The sequence below is a fragment of the Anastrepha ludens genome, chromosome 4 (genome assembly GCF_028408465.1).
Source record: "Anastrepha ludens isolate Willacy chromosome 4, idAnaLude1.1, whole genome shotgun sequence".
Taxonomy (NCBI): Eukaryota; Metazoa; Arthropoda; class Insecta; order Diptera; family Tephritidae; genus Anastrepha; species Anastrepha ludens.
Window position 1 is genome coordinate 79,945,768 of NC_071500.1, and position 13,177 is coordinate 79,958,944.

General features: G+C 35.8%; 1 long non-coding RNA gene across 1 annotated transcript in view; it reads left to right on the top strand.

The window, feature by feature from the left end:
- Nucleotides 1-411: 411 nt before the first annotated feature.
- The window catches only part of LOC128859968 (uncharacterized), a 64,055-nt gene continuing 51,289 nt past the window's right edge, over nt 412-13,177 (top strand). The window contains exons 1-2 of the long non-coding RNA XR_008454205.1: nt 412-1,375; nt 3,903-4,161. This is a non-coding gene — a long non-coding RNA (uncharacterized LOC128859968). The remainder of the gene's footprint in view (nt 1,376-3,902; nt 4,162-13,177) is intronic.

Sequence of the window (13,177 nt, forward strand, 5' to 3'; positions counted from 1 at the left end):
ACATTTGTAATAATATGAATGTAAGTGCATATATTTTCTCCGACCATTGAGTTTTCATAGCCGACCTGTGTACAAAGCAGCGTGCTCACAATTAACAATGGCAGGAAATATAGTAAAAACTGTCTCAAAGCATTAATATTATAAATATAGGGAGAGGCCTCTAAGCTCACTAAATACGGAAATGACAATGTAAAGTGAACGAAGGAGGAAGGGTGAAGGGAAACGCTGCAAAAGCGATTGAACAATGTCCCGCGAAAATAAAAGGCCGTGACCATGCTTTTTAGTGTTGCTGTGTTTGCTACTGTTGCTGCTGAAAGGTTTGTAATAGCAAAAGATGCAAGTTGGCGATGAGTCGCGGCAACCATGTGGCTGCGCATCAGAGATGTGTGGCATGTGGCAGTTGTAGTTCGACCGCGCACGGGAGCTGTCAGTGGATCTCGAAATAACAAGCTGGCGGACAAAGTAAGCGGACTCCCCGCGGAAATAAATCTGAAGTGTAAAACAAAAAATATGCACATACAGTTGTATGTGGTAGGTGTGTAACGGAAATAATCGAATGTGCAAAAGGTAAAACGTTTGAAAGCGGAATAAAATAATTTTAAAAAATTTTCCAAAAAAAGGAAAAAAAAATAATCCAGCTGCTCTTGGAAGATAATTTCAATGAAGTAAAAATTGTAAGTGTGTTGGTGTGTCATGCATTCAGAGCTTTAATTAACGTTAAAGTTGAGAACGGAAACTAGGTGCGACAGTTAAAATTTGAAAATTTGATATTGGCCTAGTCTTTAAAATACATTTGTAAAACAGCAGCGAAAAAGTTTGAAAAACTAGAAGTACGTAATTTTATGGATAAATTCAAATTTAAGTTTGATGGCTTTAAAGTTGTATGTAGCATGCGGCTAAAATCTAAAACATAAATAAAGTGTCATATATTAAAAGTACCAGCTTAAATAAATTACATAAAAAAGTAAACCGATCCTTCGTGTTAATAGTGAAATGTGAAGGGCGTGGCTGCTTTATGCTATTTGTGCGCACGCATGTGTTTTGAAAAAAAAAATTCTTTTTTTATTATGCAGTAACGCTCAAGGTCACTGCAGTTAAGTAGGCTGGAACAAATTGATTATTTGTTGTTGCTAAATCAATGTGTGACTAAAAAATAAAAATAACGCAGATCCACAACGGCGCATTGTTTCGCAAAATTGCAGTAAAAACGAAAATAACCAAAAACCTTGGCAAGCTACGGATTTCTTTTTAAATAAATATATATTTGGCGACTATTTATGAAAGTGCAATACAATAAAAACGATGAAAGAAAAATAATTAAAATTAATAAAATCAATTCCAAAATAATAAAGCAAAGAAAAGTGAAATTGTTTAAGTAAGTGGAAAATATTATAAATATTTAGCCATCGAATTTAATCACCTACAGCTTTTAATGTTTTTTTTTTTTTTGTTTTACATGAAAACTCTTAAATTAACTAACATCAGTGCCTTTTATACATATGGGTGTTTTTTTTTCGGGCGTTGACGGTTCAGTTGTTAAAACGAAATTCCTTGTTGAACCTTGTGATAAAAAACATATGATCTTAATTTTTTTTTATTTTTTTAGACACAAAGTTTCGTCAGTTATTCATACTATGAAGCACCAGAACACCACCTCTGCGAATATGCAGCTCTCGCAAAGCGAAGACTCACTCGCTTAGGTTGTGTGACTCTGAATCCATTAGTAATATGTGGCATAAGTCCCGAGAAAGTGATCAAATTCATTATACGCTTTCAATTATAGGCTCGCAGTCAATTATAGGCCACGTCAGAGGTGGCAGTGCACTATTGCCCAATAAAACTAACTGTTCACACAAAAGCTGCATAGTAAAGATTTCTCTCAGTTAGGTTCTTTATAATTGGCAAATACGCAAATTTGGCAATAAAACACCAGCAAATTAAATTGCGAGCAGCCGATAGCTTTCGAAAAGTGTTGGATAATTATTCCAGTGATAATTCAACGATGTGATGCTTCCCTAGTAGTACCCGAAGTTTACTCATTCAGGCATCCTTAACCTGATAAGTTCCCTTCAGTTCAGACTTCATCTTGGTAATTAGAAAGTAGGCTCTGGGGATAATGTCGTTATTACACGGCACGTACAGCAACGCAGTAATCGCTGTTTTTCTACAAAATCTATGGTAAAATTAATAAGAAATTAGTGAGCGCGTTGTAAAAGTCAACATTTTTTGGAGAATTCGGTTGCATCATAAAGCCGTGGCATATCGAAATATATCTATATCCGTGGCATATCAAAAACAACGATGAGCATTGCATTCAGTCGCAACTTGGATATCTCCGCTTTCTTTCCCCGTTCGCCACCCTGGCTAGTGAGTTTGTTAACGGGTATCGCAGTCACATTCAAATATCCAGGTCTCTTCTCCACTAACTACCCGACTCATCCAAATACAAGCCAAGCGGGTTATTTATCTGGATATTTGATTGCGCCCAAAAAAGAACTTCGCCTTTTCCAGACTGATGATGCGCTAGTTGCCGATTTATTTGCCTAGTTCCTTTAACATATGTATATATATTTCCTGTAGTTCCTAGGTCCTAGGAGCTTCAATAAACCAGTTAAAATTATATTTATTTAAAGCAAAGAATTTGATTTATCGCCAAGTGCAGCCTCTAACGCTGTTGTAACGCTTCTGCTTCCACTTGTCACCTCCACGTTTTAGTTGGCCATGTACCATATAGAAGGGCGAGAATAATGTAACACTTGTGGAGACAGGTATCATGATAATCACTTGGCCAAAGTTGATTATAGTTGAATTTGAAGACCTATTTTATTGACGATATTTATGCCGGTTGATAACAGTACTGATTGCTGTACAATACTCAAGTTTTAACCGCCAATCGCCAACAGTGGCGAATGTTCAAATATGCGGCACCTCTTTTCATGCTGTTTGGAAGTATTTTGTGTTTTATTCGATCACTTTTTTATTTCCTCTTATGTTACTCCCAAATAGATGAACAATGATCGGGCTCTATGTTGCTCTATTTGACTTGCATAGACTGAGTATTTTTTGTAACTACCTAGCATTTCGACTTGGGAAATGCTTGCGTGATTTTCGCCCGGAGTGATTGAGCAGCGTAATGTTCTTCATTGTAAAATACTATCCCTACACCGCTACCTGCTTTGTATTCGTCTGTGTAGAGAGATTTATTTGTTTATTGCCAGCTGACCGTTATCTGCATTCCCTTCGGAATGGCAAATGTTAAGCTTAGCAAAATCTTTAAAAATATCATTTAGAATATTTTAATCCAAAGAAAAGTTAAATAAACTGAAAAAGAGAGCTTCAATGCATGAAGAAAGTAGTTAGTCTTAAAAATCATATGGATACTCAATCATATTTTTTTTTACTTTTCTCTCAAAAGTACTAAATTTTAATTTAAATTATTATGTTGGGCGTCGCTTTTTAGTTTTCGTTGGCTTATGGCTCTATGGTAGTTTAGAGTTGAATGAAAACCAAATATTGCAACCCAAATATTCATTTTTTTCATGCTCTATTATCTACTAGATCACAAATTATCTGCTGTTAGTTTCTCTGATTTGATTTACCAACCATTCGTACTGTTATTTCTAGGCAGCCTGAAGGCCGTACTTTTGAGTGTTAACCCAAATTAGTATAATAGTCATTAAACGCCCAAAAATTATATTCATCTTTCCTATCCTATTTGTTTCGATAATTTGGTTTTATGCTAAACAATAGAGGCGGGCGAGCATATCGTTTTCTTGTTAAAATGTGAACGTAGATTGGTTTGTGGAAGCTGTGTAGAGTGCGCGTATAAAGTTATACAAACATGTTTACATATTTATGTCTGTATTTAACCGTACCCTCTTTCAATCCTTTCATTTCAACAGCTCTAGAGTTGTGCGAAAAACATAGTTATTAAACCCATAAAAATGCAAGTAATTAGTATGAAGGTTAAAATTAAATAATTTTTCAAAAAAGTGTAAAGACTTCATAACAAAACTGCCAAAAAGTTGCTTCGAAATATACATGTCGTATACGTAACATAATTGGGATGATATGTAGAGCAGTGCATACATATGTACATATTTGTATGTAATAAATAAAAATATTCAACGAAAGCCAATGCGAAATTTTGCCAATTGAAAGGTAAGTGTACAAGTATTTAAGTTATGAAAGAGAAATTGTCGATGTGTAAATTTATATGACAACAAAAGATATTTCTTTGCCAAAAAAAAGCATAAGCACCTTAATTATTTCTGCACAAAATGAATGTTATGTTTTTTCATGTGCTTAGCTAAGGAAGAGAAAAACGGGTTTTAGTAAGGTAAAGTGAGGAGTTAGATGAAGTTATTAGTCTTTCATGCTGGTGTTTATTTATAGAGCCCTGAGGTTCCAAATTGTATTTGTATGGAGTCGATTAACCTAAAATGCTGCATGAATCTCATACTTATCACCCAGATGATCACCCTCACAGCCATAGGTAAGCAAGTTACACAGAATAGCAGGGATACCTCAGAGTTAAGCTCATATGAATTGTAAGCACTCAAACAGCCCACTGTTCGTTTCATGCGGCTCATGTCAATTAACAACATTAGAGTAGGTTAATAAAACGAAAAGGTACAGGGTTCCACAACGCACAAAACATGAGCTTAAGCTATACCATATTGAAGACTTTGGCAGTGAATATACTGAACTGCAAGAGCATAAGCAGCATATAATTAAATTACAGCGCTAGGTTCAAGTTGGGTAATGTATAACGCTGTTGGTTTTTTGTGGACACAACGACAATTCCCATCCTTTTCTTTGGAAAGCATGCTGTTTGGATGTACCAAAATCAAGTGGAATTTATTTACCTCAGAGTTGTTGGTGTATAACGTACGCCCCAAAGCAAATGTTCAAAGGATCTAAACCTTGTATCAGTAAAAAATATAACAGTTTTTTTTTAATATAAAAGCTAAAACTAGTCCATTGTGTTCAGTGCTGATTACGAACTTACCCCGATCGCCGAACCAAAGCAGTTCGGTTTTATATATATATATATATATATAATTGGCGCATACACCCTTTTTGGGTGTTTGGCCGAGCTCCTCCTCTTATTTGTGGTGTGCGTCTTGATGTTGTTCCACAAATGGGGGGACCTACAGTTTTAAGCCGACTCCGAACGGCAATAATTTTTATGAGGAGCTTTTTCATGGCAGAAATACACTCGGAAGTTGTCATTGCCTGCCGAGGGGCGACCGCTATTAGAAACATGTTTTCCTTAATTTTGGTGTTTCATCGAGATTCAAACCGACGTTCTCTCTGTGTATTGTGAATGGTAGTCACGCACCAACCCATTCGGCTAAGGCGGCCGCTTTCGGCATTGATTTGGTAACATAAAGACAAATTTGTGAAGAGATTCGTAAAACCCCTTCCGTAAATTAGCAGCTACCATGCCAGATCTTGTGGTTTAATTCTGTGAAGTCGTCGGATTAGGCCTTAGTGCAGAGTTTGCTGGCTTCCTCATTCGCGCGCGGAGTGGACTTCTGCTTGTTTTTTTTTAATTTTTTCAGCGAACGTAGAGATCTTGAGGTCACGATAAATATCCTTATTGTGAATGAACCAAGGTAAGTTGAGAATATCTCGAAGAATTTTATTTTGGAGTCGTTGAAGTATATTTATATTACTTTGACAGGCGCTATCCCACAATTACGCGCTATTGGACCACACAGGTTTTATAATTTGTTTATAGTAGTAGTAGTAAGCCTTTATTTATTTATAAATATTGTATCTTAAATTTCAATAATTTATACAATAATTCATTGAAATATAGAAATGCATGGAGAAGGAAATAATAAATTTGTGGCAATAACAATGTTGTCTGTCGCTTTACTACACTATAACTTGCTCTGAAAATTGTTATAATGTCAGATAGTCGCATATCTTCATTAATATATGATTCCCCTTTTGAGTAGTCTAAATGTTTATAAATTCGCGTCGCGCTTGACTGTGCTTTTTGCTTGCTATGTTGAGATCTTTTATTTTCATTTTGGTAAGAAGCTGCATACGCCGATCGTGCTAGTTTGTAGCGGTGATGTTTTCTTCAAACTTCAGACCGAACTCCATTCCCATGTCGTTCAGATGCTTAAGCCAAAACACATTTTTATTTGAGACGTATTTATAAATGGTTTTCCAGATGTACTTCATGTACAGTTCTAAAAAATAAATGTGGCTATCTTCTAAATTAGTTTCTACTGTTATTGCACAGTTCGTGCTAGGGCAATCTTTCTAAATAGGCAAGATTGGATCCAGGGAAAAATCTGCACCTAAGCTTGCACCTCTGTCTTCACTGAGAGTTCCAAAATGGAATCGGGAGTCGGAGCAGGGGTTTTCTCTAAATCAGCCACTTGATCTATTTCCTTTAAACTCCGGAGTACTGCTAGTGTTTTTCAAGCAGAAGTCTTTGCGACCCCATAAAAAAATATACATAAAAGCAAAAATATTTAAGTTGCATTTCTTACAAAAATTTTGAATTTGAAGGTGCATGGTATGTACTCGTATATCCGAGTTCTTTATTGAGCCACTGTATGGCTCCGGAAAAATATTAAACAGAATATAAAACTTTTTCATTACTTTTCTTTTAATATATATTACAATATATAATTGATAATTAAATAAACCACCTTCGACAGTGAAGCAATTTTTTATCAACGCTTTATTAATTCATGCAGTAAAGTGTTAAAGCTAAACTTCGGCTCGAAAAAAACTCGCGGGTCTTTAAGTTCATGCGACGAATCTAACTGCGCACCAAAAACTCGATACGATGTTTAGATAGACTTGTGGCATTTAGTTAATGTTACGTAATGACATTTTTCTATACTAAGAGATATGCTATTTGATTCACATCCAGAGTATAGCTTATCAAACTCAGCCTGAAGAACAATGGGTACAATCAAAGCATTTAGTAACAGAGTAAATTTTTAATCGGCAACGTATAATAGAAACACAGCAGACGAATTAAAATAAAATGAAAAATAATGGAATATTACCTTAAGGTACGCTAAAGATTAGGAGTAACCTGTTTGCGAAAGTTAGTAATGTCTAGAACTTAAGGGTAATAGAAATTTTTATATCTGCAAAGTAGGACTGAATACACCGACAATGAAAACTCCAATTCGAGGAAGCTCAAACTGTGTGCGAGATAATATTAAATCCTTTAAAATAAACGTTCCAATAGATCGTATCGTATTCTTTGCATACTCGTCCAATGAACTCCAATTAATTTTGATCTCCAATTGTTAGATTTCCATGGCATTTGCTGCCTGGAAGAATGAATTAAAGCAAATTTAAGAACAAAAATTTTGTTCAGTACCCTTGAACATAGTCAAATCAGATGACGTCAGCACTAGGAGTATTGGAGACTTGGAGGTACTTTACACTACTAATTTTTATTTGCATTGAATCTGCAGTAAATTTGGAAAAAACGTCCCATTCAATCAAATTCACGATTTGTGTAACAATTTGAGCATACGCCCTAATTGACAAAACCACCCCAGGACAGCGTAAGTTGAGGAATTTTTTGTTTGCTGCTTGGAAAATTCGCACCCAGAATGGCATATGCCAGGTTCCAACAACTGGCGCTTTCACACAAACCGCCAGCAGTATATTATTTTGTATTTTGGAGAAGAACTATTCGCACTAAATGGTCGACTGCCAGAAAAAATTCTCTGTTGAAGGAAATAACTAAATGTAATAAAAAATATAAAAAATAAATAAACGAAGAAAAGAACTACGGAAGAGGACAAAAGGAAAATACGAAAAGAAATCCTGCCAGCAAATCAGTTTAACAAAAAAAGGAAACACATACTCAAACTTACAAATACACACAATTCAGTTAAATGCGAACTACCTCATCCACCAGCTTAAACGACTACTACAGATTTGTGTTATGTAATAATTGGAAAAAATGCCTCAATGAAATGGTAGAAAGTCCAGGATGGGCTGGCATACCACTTCAGAGATTAAAATTATAGATAAAGTAACAGAAAGAGCAAAAAGGCGTGAATTGGAGCCTGAAGCTATCAAAAGAGCTGTGCTAATAATGTTTGTGTATGTGTACATAATACTTAGTTATACGTACCCGTATAAGTATATAAGCATGTGAAAAGTTTGAACCGTAAGACTGTAGTTAGTTAATGGACTTCAGTGAGAGATGTGTTTAACATAAAAACACATTTATTTAAAAAAGAAAATAGTATACTTATAACATAGAGACATATATACATATATATATATATTGGAGTGAGATTTTGTGTCAAACTCTATCTAAAATCTCCAAGTACATTTATGCCATGAAAATTTTCTCATAAACGGCATATCTGCTGCTGGGATCCGGTATATAACTGTGGAGCCTCCATTTTGGGAATTTTTGGAGTATCAAGCATTTGTGGTCAAACACCCATGAAAAGAATGTGCGCGCAAAGTATGTAAATGTGGATGTGTTTACATATATTTTAACTTTGTTCAAACGATGGTTACTTGTGCCAGACTAATGAAATTAAGATGGGCATACACATAACTATCTTTTGGCTTTCGACTTAACACTTTTTACATATTGAACACTACATTTCAGAGGTTCATGCTTTAAAATTTAAATTATTGAGTGTACTCGACCCTTAGCTTAGTAATTCACTTTCAAAAAATTTGAAAAAAGAAATCATGGCACAATAGTTCACACAGCCAAATCTGTTAAGCCAGACGCATTTTTTCTTATCAAGAATACATAGATAGTTATTTGTATCTACATATATTTCTATTTTCAATATGATTTGACGCATCGATTTGAAATCGATAAGATTTCAAAAACATTTTCGTAGGTATTTATTAAAAAGAACTCAGAATTTTGTATAACTCCGACATATCAGAAATCGCTGCTGCTTATTTCATATTTTCAATACTAAATATTCAGTTCTTCGTTTAATATAACCAAAATATTCCGCATATCGGGTAAAAACTAGAACTAATAGTGTTTGTAAGAAGTATATTTATATACATGTTTCGTTGTTATTTAAAAAATCCATTGAGTAATAGTTTGAACTTATATTTATGAGTAGAGTTAAATCAAAAGCCAAAGAACTTGAAATCTGGTTAAACTCATTCAATGTTCAATCAAGAATGATTTCGATGCATAAACAGTTCTAACCCTCTCAACGAATAATAAATTATTACTCCGACAATTTTTCAGGGTATGTGAAAATGAATGCGTTCCAAGAGTAAAGGCGACTCAACTGTCCCATTTATACTATTGAAAAGTGAAAATATAAAGGCGGCATACTCCAGCTTGGTTCGTACGACTGAAGTAAATACTGGCTTTAAAGTATGTGGGTCGGTAAGATCGGTAGCAAAACGCCGAATGAAGGCAAGTGTGAAATACGATTTGGCGATGACAAAAATCAAAAAATGATTAAAAAACTAAAAAATGGAGTCAAATATTACTCCCAAATCAGTAATTTCATTAAGAGTATTTAGATGCGAGTTCTTTACAAAATATGAGGTAGAGGTTATTTGCTTTGACTTAGAAAATGGCACATACCGACAAAATAATTCATTTACAATACATGTAATGGCAATTACACCTATTATTTCATATTTTGCCGAGCTCCTCATCCTATTTGTGGCGTGCGTTTTGATGTCTTTCCGCAAATGGAGGAACCTACAGTTTTAAGCAGACTCCGAAAGGCAAATGGTGTTTTATGAAGAACTTTTTCACTGCTGAAATACACTCAGAGATTTGTACCAGAGGCTAGTGGTGGCCGCTAGTTAGAAAAAACGTTTACTGTCATTTGGACTCTCACGTTGACTCGAACCTGTGCACTTCCGAATGGTAATCCCACATAGTAGGCCAAAAACTTTGAGGTTTTATTATGTTCTCTTCATAAAACTCAAGTATTTTTTCTAGATTTTTCGCACTCGTGTGGGAAATTTTGGGAGCGACTTTACAGTGCTTTCAGATCTCATGCAATCGTCTTCGTACCATAGAGGTTACGGGTGCAATTGCCCCCTTATTAATAAGATTATATTGAATTCTCGGGGCAGATTTAAATGGATCACCGACTATTGCATCTGAAACGCGTTTGCTAACCTTTGCCGTAGTACTTTTGGGATGACACGAATCGGTATTTCGAAAAACGCTAGCTTTTTATGTAAGAAGGGATTACTGTTCCGTTCGCGGTTTGGCTTTTGCCGAAAATATGTACAATATATCTTTGGAAACAGCTATCTTTGTAAATAAATTTTAGCAGAATGCTTCTGGTTCATTCGCTAATTGAATTTCGGCATCCTTGCTGGGGGTAAAAGCAAAAAAGGCATGAATGAAGCTAGAACAATAATGCCATTTTGTTTATTCCAAAACTCACTGAATTAACGAAAAGCAATTCAAGAATTTATAATTTATCGAGAATGAGTTTACCCGCATGAATATTTTTTAAGAAACCCACTTTTTGTCCCAATGACAAAATAATTTTACACCGTCTCTTTTCGGACTGTCTCTCTTAAACGTAACTCTAATAAAAATAAAAACTAAATAATAAAAATAAAATAAAACTAGATCTTTAAGGCGTTGCGAGGAATAGAATAATTTTATTCTTGGCGCTTATTTAACATTTTCGTTGTGCGACTTGCTGCATCTGTCCATATCTACGTTGGTTCCTTTATGCTGTTACATACAGTGTTTATGTGAACAAAATTACAATACCCTTGGGCACAAATGGGCGGGCATAATTAACGCTTACGTAAGTGTAGGCAGGCAATGGCAAACCTCCGAGTGTATTTCTGCCATGAAAAAGCTCCTCATAAAAATATCTGCCGTTCGGAGTCAGCTTGAAACTGTAGGTCCCTCCATTTGTGGAACAACATCAACAACGCACCCCACAAATAGGAGGAGGAGCTCGACCAAACACCCAAAACGGGTGTACGCGCCAATTATATAATATATATATATATATATACCTAATAATAATTTATCCTAGTAGGTGGTCCAATGATCGACACTGCGACCTAAAAGATCTTTTGTGTCAAGCTACCTAATTTAATATGGATGATCCTTCTGATCATCCGCGAAAGTTACCCGACCACTACATCAGGTTCTAGTTTGCCTAGTTGTTCTCTGCCTTTGGAAAGGAGTTGGTTGAAAGCCATGTTCTTCCAACAATTTTTCTGCTATACGTATAAACCTTAGTATATCTGTAATAGGAGCTTTCTTTATTTCTTCCGGATCCAGTTGATCACGGTGGAAAATTTGCATTCTGGTTCTAGCCAGTGCAACGCACTCTCACAATAAGTGCTCCGTTGTTTCATCACCCTCAAAACAGAGTCTACACTCAGTGTCCCTGAGAAGTTGAATTCTGTTAAGGTGATAGTTTAGATAGTAGTGGCCCGTAAGAAAGCCTACTATTTTCCTGATATCTACTTTCCGTAAGTTAATCAGTTCCTTTTTGTAGGTAAAAGGTCTAACCAACCTCTTGGCTTGACGAAGTTTCAGATTATCTTCCCAGTAAGCTATTCTGAGAGTATGTTCCCACTGGTCTACCCTAGATTTAGCTTCCGCCCAGTTGATACCACAATATGGTTCTGGTCCTATAAGGTCTGATGTCGATCCAGCCCTTGCCAGTTCATCAGCAATTTCGTTACCCTCGATTCCAGAGTGACCTGGAACCCAGCAAAGTACAACCGTATTTTTTGTACTTAATTCTTGAAGATTGTTTACACATTCTTCCACTAGTCTCGACTCCAAAGAATGAGACATTAGTGCTTTCAGTGCCGCTTGGCTGTCCGAATATATAGTTATGTGGGCCTCTTTGATACCCCTTTTTAGATTTGTCAGTGCACAGATCGAAATCGCTTGGATTTCGGCCTGGAAGACACTGGGCCATTTGCCCATGGGTTCTGAAATTTTTGTGTTGGGTCCAAAGATCCCGGCACCAACTCCAGTATTTGTTTTTGAACCATCAGTGAACCATTTCAGACTTTTTGGGTTAACCCAAGGTCCTCCAATTTCCCATTCATCACGGTCTGAGATAATTATCTCATAATTTCTATTGAAGACCCGTTTCGGAATCATGTAGTCTGTTACTGAACAGCTAATATCCCTATCCGGTATTTTTCTTAGAATACTCATATGACCAAAGTCACTGTATTCCTTATTTGACAAGATTTGCATTTTTAGTGCATTTCTAGCTGCACATTTCCATATGAATATATGCAGTGGGGATAATCCTACTATCGCTTCAATTGCAGTTGTAGGACAACTTCGCATGGCACCTGTTATAGACAAACAGGCCTGCCTTTGAAGACTTGCCAGTAATTTCTTGGCTGTTTCTTGTGGGGTTTTGGGCCACCAAACAAGGGACGCATAGGTAATGATTGGTCGAATCATCATTGTATACATCCAATGAATCATTTTGGAGTCAATACCCCATGTTCTCCCCAGGAGACTGCGACATGCCCACATGGCTCTGGTGGCTTTATCTATCACCGATTTAAGGTGAGAGTTCCAATTTAATCTTTTATCCAGAACAACTCCTAAATATTTGACCTCATTGGAATAGTTTATATTTGTTCCTTCGACAGTAATTGAACCAAGGTCCAACTTGTATCTGTTTGTGAAAGGTACAATAATAGTCTTGCTGGGATTTATAGAAAGTCCTTCTGCACGACACCAGTTTAGAATGAAATTTAATGTTTGAATGTTTGAATATATACCTATAAGTGCGTTAATCTTTTCTTGAAATAAGAGGAATTACAAATTGAAGCAAGCATTGGCAAACCATTCCGAGGGGGAAGATAATGGAAGCTAAACGCCCAATGCAGATGAATACAATGAAAAATTAAATGAGAATATATGCATTGAATGCATTGAATATCAAATAATCGGATATTTTTTAGGAATGTTCAACTCTCGGTGCATACATTGCAATGTGGCAGTTAACCCTTGCACTCTCTCTAAGGAATTGTTGCTGAGAATCTGTTAGCTTTCCTGTTAATTTGTTTTCATGTGTGCATATAGCCACATCTTGATGTAAAACAAAAACTTTATAAATAAAAAATTATTGTGAAATTAAAAACGGAATTCAACGCATCTCATAGTTATTCCCCAGCACATACACACGAGTATTGTCTGGGACTA